Source organism: Geospiza fortis, unplaced genomic scaffold (assembly GCF_000277835.1).
Source record: "Geospiza fortis unplaced genomic scaffold, GeoFor_1.0 scaffold172, whole genome shotgun sequence".
Taxonomy (NCBI): Eukaryota; Metazoa; Chordata; class Aves; order Passeriformes; family Thraupidae; genus Geospiza; species Geospiza fortis.
The window spans coordinates 5647521-5659326 of NW_005054309.1; the positions used below are offsets into that span (position 1 = coordinate 5647521).

General features: G+C 44.6%; 1 protein-coding gene across 2 annotated transcripts in view; it reads right to left on the minus strand.

The window, feature by feature from the left end:
- Positions 1–11806, minus strand: part of KCNMB2 (potassium calcium-activated channel subfamily M regulatory beta subunit 2) — a 137986-nt gene that overhangs the window by 81515 nt on the left and 44665 nt on the right. Inside the window, exon 1 of one of the 2 annotated variants that reach the window (XM_031055526.1) lies at positions 11503–11800. The exons of the other annotated variant lie outside the window; for it this stretch is intronic. The gene's annotated coding sequence lies outside the window, so the exon portion shown is untranslated. Of the gene's footprint in view, positions 1–11502; positions 11801–11806 lie in introns of those variants that run through there. 2 annotated transcript variants of the gene reach the window in all.

An 11806-nucleotide genomic window follows, 5' to 3' on the forward strand; every position in this document is an offset into this window, starting at 1 on the left:
AATGAGGGTTAATTTATGATAAAATGCTTCTTTTACAACATATTCTGTCTTATTCACACAGATTTAGTGAAAGAGATACCACAAGCACAAGGCACATCTGAAATCTCAGGAGCTGGGGAGATGCTGTCATATAACTTGTAGCTGTTTTTTCATGTCTGGCAATAAAATAAGTTATAGATGAAAAAAATGAGTTAGAGAGGAAAAGGAACTCCATTTGGATCAGCAATGTTTCCTCATCATGTGCACACGAAAGTCAGAAATATAACATATGAAAAAACACAGAAATAGGGGGAAAGTGCTATCCTGAAATGAGAGCTTGAGAATCTGAAAGGCAGTCACTGCTTCAGAGAGGGAAGGTTTGTTTCTGCAGTTACTATGAAACCTCATGAATGAAAATGTCATTCTGCTGTATTTGTGCTATTATACAGTGCAATTCACTGGCAGGTAACCAGCTCTTTGAAAGAAAAGCTGATGGTCCTGTTACTGTGATGCTGTAAACACACAACCCAGAAAAAATTGCCAGAGAGAAAGAGCTAGAAAATGGTCTGGTCTCTAATTAATTATCCCCCTGCCTTTCACTTTCCTGGCCCATCTTTGCTCTCCCTCTGTCCACCCCAGGGCATCACTTATCACCCATCCAGCCTCTGAGAGCTGCAAAATCATCATTCAGTACCTGTGATAGGGCAATTCATTTGCACTGCTACTGTCCCAATCTTTCATTCCTCTCTGCTGCTCACACCAGAGCTCAGAATTCTGCCTGCAGGAGCCCGAGGCAGGCAGAGAGGCTGTGTGTGTGTGATGTTGGGGTGCTGGGCTCTGTGCAGCCCCCCCTGCTCACGCACCACCCTGCTCCTGGCCCAGCACCTCCTTGGGCTGCATGTTGCACTCATGTGCAACCTCCTAAATGCATTTCATTGATCTTTATGGCTCCATGTTTGTCTCCCACCTGGCTCAACACGAGGCTTTAATTGGCTGCCGTGTCACACGCATTAATAATGAATATGGCAATTAGCTAAAATCGTGCTTGCTGTTTGGGTAGCTCCTCTGTGCTCTGGATCATGCATGAAGGCAAGCCAGGGCTGCTGCACAGCCTCTCCAGCTGAGCACTCTCAGCCTGGGGATGGGCTCCTGTGCCTGCAGCAGTGAGCGATGCCAGCGCTTCAGCCCGAAAAACAGAGACGTGGGATATGAGGTGACACCTACAGAACAGGTTGGTGTCACACCATTTGCAACTGTGAAATCCCTGAACGTAAAATCCCCTGCCCACATCTCAGCCTGCAGGGAAGGTGTGAAGGCTGTTAGTTGCTTTGTAGGCTGGGGATGAAAGACCAGTGCCCCTGCTCTCAGCTGTTTCCCAGGGAGGTCTGAAGGCATTCGTGATGATGAGCTGCTTTGAAAAATGTTGCCCTTAATTTTGGCAACCTTTTGAAGATAAAATGTTTTTATTGTTGGTGTTTCCAGCTTCCAAAAGGTCCCAAATTTGTGATATTGTATTTGTCTCTCCCACCAGTCAGAATAAGGCAGGGCCACAACCACCTTGTAATAAATAGAAGAAAGGCAAGTGGCTTTGTCAGGCCTCTGATGAAATACTTGTGTTGGATTTTGTATCAACTTTGAGATGGGAATTGGGCTGGTTTTTGTTCATCTTTAGCTGACAAACAAGATTAAAATCCCATTTGTGCTCAGTCTCTGGCTATTGTTGACACTGTCCTGTGTAATCCCTTCTGCTGGGTTATCAAACTCCATCACAAAAATAGTCAGGGTTTATTCCCCCATCATTGAGAGGTGCTTTTCTATTCTAATCCTTTTAGGGTAAGGTGATTTGACACCTAATATTTCAAGACAGAATCTATTATGAAAGCAAAACTAAGCAACAACATTTATTCTCTGATTCCCTTTATAAACTCCAACATATCTTGGCACACTTCTCTTTTGTATCTCTGAGTTATGCATAAGAGATGAAAGTTATCGCTGTAAAAAATGTTAAAATCATTGAAGATGCTGTCACAGGTGACTATGATATTTATTCATGCTCATCTGGGGGACTTCTAAGGCTGATGGCGTGGTTCAATAGAAATTACAGAGTGGGAGTTTTTTTTAGCATTAACAGTTGTTAAGTGTGTCAAAGCTGGTGAAGTCAGAGGAGCTTTACAAAGACAAATGCACAAGAAGCCTGACAGCTGGTGAAATTCATTGATGAATCTGAGTAAGATTGATTGCAGAGAATCACCTCAACTTCTTATGTGTTGGCAGATTTTAAATTAATTATATTTTAAATGCTTTGGAAACAGACCTGAGAACAAATTTGTGGAGCCCAACATAAGCGGTGGTTCAATAAATGAAAGATGTATAGAAAAGTAATCATCATTTTAGCTGTGTACAGAATGAAAAAGAAATCAAACACTGAAAATATTATTACAGTGCCATTAACATAAATCAATTGCATGCTTTATCCTCAGAATCTTTTTTCATTTCTGGTCATCCTATCTCATAAAGTCTTAAATGGTTATAAAAAGAGTGCAGAGATTGACAGTAAAAATGATTAGAGACGTGTAAAGATTTTTGTAAGAGGGGACTGCTTAGAAAAAAGCTTTAGCTGCCCTAGGAGATTTGAGCAGCTCAGCAGGACCAAGGCAGGTTGAAGATGCTGGACATGGTCCTCCTGCTCACCTGCACCCCAACCCTCAGGGCCCCTGCACTCCATAAACCATGGGGATTTTAATTCAGGGCCCCAGAGCTGGGTGGCAGCTCCTGCTGCAGCTGTGGGTCACACTCTGCACTGGGGACAGGCCAAAAATTACAGCCCAGCCTGGGCTCTTCCTGAGACTGGGGGATGGAAACAGCCAAAATGTCCATTTTAAAAGGCACAGTTTAAAACACAGGCTGAAGATCTCGCCCTCAAAAGCTGGTTCTGTCCCACATACCTCTTGGTGGAAATGGGATTTTAAGTCTTTCCAGTCAGGTCCTCTCCCAGCTCCCTTGGTTTGGGAATCTCCAGCACAGGGTACCGGCTGGCTCTGGGGATTTTCACTCCCCTCCAGCACAAACTGCTGAAATGAACCTGCTGGAACTTCTGTATTATGCTAAAATATTTGCCACAGGATGCACACCAATTGCTTAATAGGATTTTAGATAACCCCTAGAAATTTCTGCAGGTAAAGAGAGCATCTACCCATTTTATTGGGCAAGCTAAATATTTTCAAGGATATGCTATCTCATGCTTTAAGGTGTAAGTCAGACATGCAGCTGCAGCAGATTCAGGCAATGATGGTTCCCTTCCTGGCAGCTTGCTCTGCAGTGTTGTGCCTTTCCTGGGAGGAATGTTGGGATTCCCAGACATGAAACTGGAAGCTCCCCTGGGCACATTTCTCATGGCATCTCAGCAAAGGGGAAGGAAACCTGTCTCCCCTGTCACTGCATTTGGGGTGAGCTCAGCTCCCCACCACTTCCACAGGTGCTTCTGGCACCTTTCTGCCTTTCTCCTGATAAAATGGAAGAGAGAACCAGTGTTTCTGAGGTGTAAATAATGTTTAACAAGTGGGCCTTGGAGTTGTAAAGGAACTCCTGCACTTATGCTATAATCATTTTGGTGGTTGATTTGGAGCCAGGTCCTGCTGGCCTGACTGAAGCAATTAGCCTGATTACTGCCAGAGGGATGCTCATGCAATTAAGGTGAGCAGTGTTTGCTCTTTATTCTGGAAAGCAGTTGTCTGTATAGAAGTAGTTGACACAGCGCAGCGGTGCTGAGGGTGATGGGCTCTGAGACAAACCTTGGAGGCCTGACAGAACCTGGTGTCTCTCACAGAAGAAGGATGGACAGATGGACATTGTCTGACACTGCTCTGAGGGGAAAGCTAAAACCTGACAGTGAGAGACGTGTCCTGGTGTGTTTGCTCTGTGGGACTGCAACTGCTGTTGCTTCCCCAGCTTCTCAAAAGGATGGAACTGGCTAATTAGATCTACAATTGCCATTTATCAAAAAGAGCATCTGAAGTCTTCAGTGATGTTTTTTCCCCCTCTCTCCCTGCTATTTCTAAGGCACCTATCAATGTGGTGCAGAAATACCATCTGGATACCTGGCTAGTGACCAGCAGGCTGTGGTGTGTGAGGGTTTTAAATAGAGACAAGAGAATGGAGGGTGGAAAAGGCAGACAAACATGTTTTCATGGAGGCTGAATAGGGGATAAATGAACTGAAAAGCAAAGAAAGGCAGAAAATACCTTTTCTTCAAAATTTCCCGATGAAAGAAGCAGGGTTTGTTAAATCTTCTAGGAGCCTCCCTAGGAATATTTAAACTGCTTGGGAAGTGTTCCTGCAGATGAGCAGGGCTGCTGCATTGCCTCTGTGGATGAGCACTCACCAGAGAGCAGGAGCACCTCTGCAGAGGAATCTTCTCCCTGCCCTGCCAGGAGCACCTCTGCACTGGCTCTGGATGCCAGCACCTCTCTGCACTCACTGCTCTGATGTTTCACTAAGGCAGGCACAGCTTTGGGGTCAAGGGCTCTGACTTATCCCTCCCCCTGAATTCAGGGAAATGTAGAGGTTTTATTTGATTCCACGGAAATCAAATACACTTTGCAACGTGGGAATTTGCCTTTTTGATGGATCTGAAGGGTTTGTGAATAGCCTAGTCCAAGGTTTTAGTGTGAAGCCACTTGTGTCATCTCAGTGATGATGAATTCACTCATGTCAGTGGAGTTTACTCTTTGTGTTAGCACTGTCCCCCAGGTGTGTGCGCAAATAATGGCTCGGGCTGGCAGAACATCTCTGCTAAAAAAACCTCACTTGTCAATTACTGGGGATTTTCCCTGAACGCTGGTGGTTCTGGAGCAGAGTTTGGGCTTCTGGTGTTATGACAGAATTTTGCAGGTTCAGTGATGGCTTTTGACAGCTCAGGTCCCAGCAGAGAAAGACTCCTCACTTGAAATCAACCAACTTTATCACACAGGAAAAAAGAAAATTAAAACCCACCTGAAACTCAAACCTGCTTTAACAGGGGCTCCTCTCTGACTGAGCTGTTACTGCAGATATCTCTACACAATGAGCATATTTATGTGGGGAAATATCATAAGGTAGGTGCACCTAAAAAAGACTTCCTGATCATGCGTAATGCACCAGATAAATAGTTTTAAAATGCAGAGGGTTTTTTTTTTTTTGAGTTTTTAGTGAAAAAGCACATCCACATATGCATCTCTGAAGAGTTTTCTAATTAATTGCTTTCAGTCATTTCCTTTCATAAAATTAGAACAATGATGGAATAGACTGGCTGTGGAGTTTGGCCGAGGGAAGATTATACTAATCCACTTGAAATATGACTAAAACAGAAAGCAAGGAGAGATAAAAGCAATTTTTTTCCCCCAAGCTTGTTTACCTGTGACAAAGTCCTTCCAAATCACCTGCACACAAAATACTGGATCATCTTAATTAAACTCGACCAAAAGAAATCTTTCTTTGGACTTCTTGGGATATTTCATATCCTGAGAGTTTGTCCTGTGAAGCTTTTAGCAAGATGGGGGGATATGTGTTTCATGCAATTAATAATTAGGAGAGCAGCAAAGCATTTAAAGAGCAGAGCGACACCCAGATCAACTTGCTATATGGAATCAAACACAAAGGGGGAATTTATCTGAAATTTTTTATATACCCTGAGGCATCACTGAGAGTGGTTTTCAAGAGTCAAGGGACCTTTCATTTGCATATTCTCCAGTTAATAAAAGGCTATGGTTACAAATGAACTTCCTTTGTTCCCTCCATGGGTTATTGCTCCCTAAGCCTTGAACTATATATTCTTTGTTGAAGGAATAAAAAGATGTCCTAGTTAATGTGATGCTTTCCACTCAGACTTTCCTTCCAAAACTCTTATTTTCCAGAGCAGTAAACTTTGCCAAACCACAACAGCATCTCCACAAAGACTGGCTTTCACAGCTGAATCAATACAAATGGCTCATCAATGACCAGATGGGCCCTGAGGATCAAAGAGCAGTGAGTGCAGACACAGTGCTGTCCTTCTCTGCCCTTCAGCCAGCCAGCCCTGGGCTCTGAACACATTGCTGTGGTCAGCCTGTGGCTGGCTGGAGCCTCTTTGTGCAGATCATTGAGGCAGAGCAATTCAGGGGTGCTCAGCTGTGCCAGGACTGTGCCTGCTCCTGACTCTGCTCTTCTCCTGCTTCTCCTGCTTCTCCTGAGAGCAATTCAGGGGTGCTCAGCTGTGCCAGGACTGTGCCTGCTCCTGACTCTGCTCTTCTCCTGCTTCTCCTGCTTCTCCTGCTTCTCCTGCTTCTCCTGCTTCTCCTGCTTCTCCTGCTTCTCCTGCTTCTCCTGCACCAGCTCTGCAGTTTGTTGTGGACTCCCTCATGAGTCAAGACCAAAGCACAATTTTCAGGAGGTTCCATGAGCTTGGAGGGCCAGGAGAGCCTGGAAGGTGCAGGAGTGGGTGGCTAGATGGGAAAGGGAAGGCAACAAGAGAACAAGGGGCAATGCCTGCCCTGGGGCTGATGGGCTCCCTGAGCTGTCCCCCCAAAAAAGCCAATACACTCCTGACTGAGGTCAAGCAGCCGATGTGTTTGGCAGCTGCACTGAGGAGCACCTGGACACAGTTCTCCAGGAGGGTTTAATATTCCTTTATTCCCTCTGACTTTGATTTAACCATGGGCTGTGATGCTTTAAGTACCAGATATTAATTAGAAGTGGAAGTAGGTCCCAAAGGGACCATACTCCAGATCTTCTCACCCTTCCTAGTTTGACTTATTTCAGGTTACTACTCTGAAACATTATTTATGCACCCAGGAGCCTGACATTTATAATGCCTAACTAAATTTGCAAATAACTAATGGCTGTCAGTGAGGAGTGCCACTCTGCTGAGGTGGAAAATAGCTTGCCCACTAATAAAACCTAGCCAAGTATATGGGATGTTTTCTGCAGCACTTCTTCAAGGCAGGCAATTGTCTTGTCCCTCCTTTGGTGTCACACCTAAACAGGCACAAAGGGACAAGGCTACAGGGAGGGGTCCCACCAAGGTGGCAAGCTTGGAGAGATAAATCACTTTGGGCTGAAGCAGAAACTTCACTCTGAGCGCTGAGCCTCTGGAAGGGAAGTGGGGAAGGGGGACAAATGCTCTTTTGGCTCCTCTGGTCTTCAAAATCCTTCTGGCAGTGGCACAATGCAGTGGCACAGAGTGGGAGGAACACTGAATTCAGGCACAATTGCTGGGTACCTGTGAGTGGCTGGGGCATCCCATTGGGCACAAGCAGAGATGGAAATTATTTATGGGTAGCAGGATAGCTTTGTATTAAGAAAGAAAAAGTATCTGAAGACATAATAGGAGTTTTAACAGTATCTAGGGGGAATTTCAAGTTGGGATTGAATTCCAGACTACATTGAGTCAATTTTTGTCCTAGCAAAGATTCTCTGTATTTGCTCAGATTTTAGTTCCTCTAATTCTTCTCATTCTCTTGCTCTCCCCAGGCAGTATCAGTCTGGTGTTATGTGTGCCCTGACAGAATATGAATACACATGTGTTGCCTGTAGTGACTCTACAGTGTGACTCACAGCACTGCAATTTAGGCCCACTTCTATTTTTAGAATAAAAAGGGATATCTAGGATCATTGGACTTTAAAATCACTGAAAAGGTAAAAAGGGGCCATCTGATGGGGGTGTAACTGCTGCTTGCCTCTATGAAGTCTTAGCAGCCCTGTTGATTTAGCTCACACCAGACTTTCTATATAAAGTACATGGACAATAGAGCTCACTCAGTGGGAGACGTGAGGTTTCCTCCTATATGACATAAGAATAGTGCAAAAATATCTCAAAAGGCAAATATATTCATGTTTTATAACCTTCTCCCCTTGATTTGTTTCTGAGTAAAAGAGCTTGGTGTTTTGACAGCTGAAATTTTTTTTTGTCTGTGAGGAAATACGTTTGACAGAAATTCTTCACCCAGCTGGTTTTGACTGTTTTTAAACCATATATCAGTCGTTAGTTTTCTTCTCATCTGCCATTTTCGCAACTCTTCCATATCTCCATGGCATGTTAACAGTCCCCGGCATGACAAAAAGTAAACTCTGTCACCCCCTTGCTTGGTGGCAATTTTGGTGAGCACAGAGAGGGATTGGGAGCAACAAATCCAGGGCTTGCCATGGGCTGAGTCTGGTAAGACCACAGACCTTGAGGTTAATGACTCAAATTCACTAGAGTCACTGTTAAAAATTGTATTTGTACATTAGGTGTTCCTGCTGTTCCCATTCCTACCTCTGTATCTGCTCCATGTGCCACTGATCCCTCCTTCTGCCAGTCACCCTTATTTTTCCCTTTTTCAGTGTTTTCTCCTGCTCTCACTGCCTCACTGTTGACTGTCTTCATGTCACAGAATGTGCAAGACAGGCACAACAGGAGAGGTTATAATGTGGAAAATTTAGAAATTTCCATTATGGCGTATTTCCTTCTAAATTGGCTGCACAAACAGTTTCCACTGGCACTGTGGGCTTACTCTGGAGAGTTGGGGAGCCCATGGGGACATGGCAAGAGAACAGCCCATGCAGTGCACGATGGATGATGCCCACTATTCATTTTAGCAGAGCTGCAGGAATCCAAACACTTTTCATGAATATTCATATGAAATTGAAAACTGTTTAACCTGGCTCTCACATCTGTCTGGTGGGAGCACTTCAGTGCTTATGTGTTGCTGGTATGAATACTTGCAAGACATGAATTTTAAACCTGACTGAGTGTGATGGAAATCCAGTATGAAACAGAACACTTGGTTGTGAAATTTGCAATTCCTTTTCTGCCAGTTAGCTGCACAAGTCAGCTAATCAAGGAACACCACAGGACTGAACCAAGCAACACAGTCTGAATTTGCAAACATTTGCCATTCCCAAATGATCTGTAAGCCAAGAAGTTGTTTGCTGAAGAAAGCCCTAAATAATATCAAATAAATAAATTAGAAAATTGCATGACCTCCACAGGAAATTCATAACAGAAAGGGCAAGTGAGATTCATGGCAAAAAGTGCTCATTGAGCTTCTGAAGAAAGCAGGGAAATCCTCCCTCAGCACAGTGGATCAATCTGATGTACTTTGCTCCACTATCTGCTGCCCATTGATGGAATGATGGGAGATTAGGAGTCACATCTGACTCAGATGAATGGGTATTTGGTCCTGGCAGAAGTTTTTCTAAGTGGCCAATTGGTCTGGGATAGTTTTGAGAGTAGATTGAGTTTCGGATCATGGGATTTGCCTTGTATCATATTCTACACTTGAAAATGCCTGAAACATTGATCTCCTTCTGCTACACAATTTGGGTTTGCATTTTGCCCTATCTGGAGCCCTGTGCTCAGCCTCATTCCCTGAGCACCACTGCCTGTGTTTCCATTGCATCACCACCACCTTAGCCTTGATGCACTGCCCATTTCCCAGAGATGCTGAGGGATTTGCCCAAGTCCCTCAGAGAAGTCTGGGCACAGGATGGACACAGTCTCCCACCTCCTCAGGGTTTTACCCCTTCACACCCTTCTCTCAGAGAGGCACTGCAGTAAAAAAAAAAAAAGGTAAAATTGTCTAAGCTTCTGGACAAAAGTGAGATGGAGAAGAAAAGCCATATACCTGATTTCCGCATGCATTGCTCATTTCTGGCACAGATTTCATATCTCTGTGTAATAACTCTTTGATCCACATTGCAAACTGCTACAACAATGTCTTTGGAAGAAAGTTTTCACTGTTATCTTTATGTACTCAGTAGAGTACATAACATGGGTTGAAATTATTTCCCCCCAGATTTGCAATGCAAAGTAATGCAGTTAACTGAAAAGTTCTTGCTTGGATCAAATGGGGAATATTTATGTTTCTTAAAAGGAATTCTTACAAATTTCTGATCCAATATTGCTTCTTTTTGGCACAACCAGTATTCACTTAGACTGAAAGCACTTTTGTTGTTAAATTGTCATTGGCGTTTTGTTTTAAAAAGAATTATATCACAACCTATTTACAATGCAATATAACACACTGAAGTTCTCCTTAAAGAGAACATTAGTTAGGATGAGTAAATTGAAATTAGTTGGTAAGTCCCTGCTATGTAGGAATTCTTTTTCTGATGAAAATTTAATGAAAACAACCAGTCTAACAGAATTCTTGAAGCTGTGAGTTTTTGGCAACAGTATTGTAAAGTATCCTTAGTGACATCCACATTAAAGTAGATTTAAAATGGTATCATAACCTTAATTTGAAAATTTAGCACAGCAAGTGACTCCATACCTCTTGCTGCAAGATATGACTGAGCTTCTTTACGTGCATTTTTAATGGGTCCTGTGAGAAGCATTTCCACAAGCAGAACATTTTATTGTTACTAAATACCACTCACTCTGAAGTCCCTGTGTTGTTTGGAAATGAAACTTTAATGAACAAGCTGAAACAATTTGTCAGCCCAGGGAACATCACACTCAGCTCAAGCACACCGAATGATAAGGGCTCTGCATATGCATGGAAATATGATTTTCATTCATTATGTTCCTGCTGCTCATCCTGGTGAGGGTCACACACACACAAAAACAGGAACTCAGCCCTGCCCAGGACCCCATGCAGACCCCACTGCCCTGACAGGCCACGCAGACCTGACTCTGATTTTTGGACATTTTCTTGTCTAGTGATGCTCAACTGGCACATCATAAAAAAGTACATGAAGCTTCCAACTTTGCCTATCACCTCTTGGACTTCTGGCTGGGAAGAAACAAGGTTTTTTCCAGGGGAAGTCTCCCTGTTATCCCAGTGAGTGATCATTCTCCCCCTCAGCCCTTGCTCGCAGCCCTTTCAGCATCCAGCTGAACGCTGTGTACATCCTTCCCCACGCTGGTGTGTCAGGGGGAGGAGGGTGTCAGGGGGCTGGCAGTGACACGGGAGGAAATCGTGCCTTTTTCTGCCTGAAACTACATTGCTCGTCCAGCAAAACAATGCCAACAGTGCAGAGAAAGCTTTGATTATGCAAAATGGATGGGCACATCACGCCTTCTTTTGCAATAGGTTATAACCCAAGGAGTCCCTCACCCGGAAAATTCCTCCCACCGCCTTCCCCCGCGAATGCTTTCCCCCTTTCAAATGACATCGGCGGCACTCCAGACACATTTTACACGTTAATAGCACGTCTCCCTCATCTTACAGGCTCCACAGCTTTCCTCTTCCCCTTTCATTTTAGGGCGGCTTCCCCATCTCAGAATCAGCCGGGCTGGCTGGCTGGAAAAGGAGTAAAGTGTTTTCTTGCATGACCTCTATGCATTTTACTCCGCGGGAAGAACAACGTGGAATGCACACTCAGCAGGCAGCGAGGCTTGAGCCAGTTTGTCCTCGGGGCATTTCTGCCATAAAACACAGGGCTTTCCGCAGCATTTCCATCCCCGGTTCTCCCCCCATGGCACTGACCCGTCCCCGGCGCTGCCGCCGCACCTGCCGGGGAGCCGAGCCCCGACCGCGGCCACCGAGCAGCAACAGCTCCCTTTGTTCCCCGAGCAAATCCTACCTCCGAGAGCTGTCACATCTTCCTCCCCGGCGAAGCCCAGTTATTGACAAACAGAGATCCAGCGGAATCCTCCGAACTGCCACCGGTTGTGAAGCGCTGTCATCGCTCCCTCCCGGTGCTTGAACCTTTCTGGACCATTAATGTCACAACCCCTGCTAACTCATCGCTTAGGACTCGCTGCTCAAAATGTCTGAAATAGTTTGGAGGGATAATAGGAATGACAGGAACGCTAGACAGCCATGCTTGAAATTAGTTTTCTCCAGCTGACTTAAGGCTGTTTCGTAGTGCTTTTAGGCATGCCCTC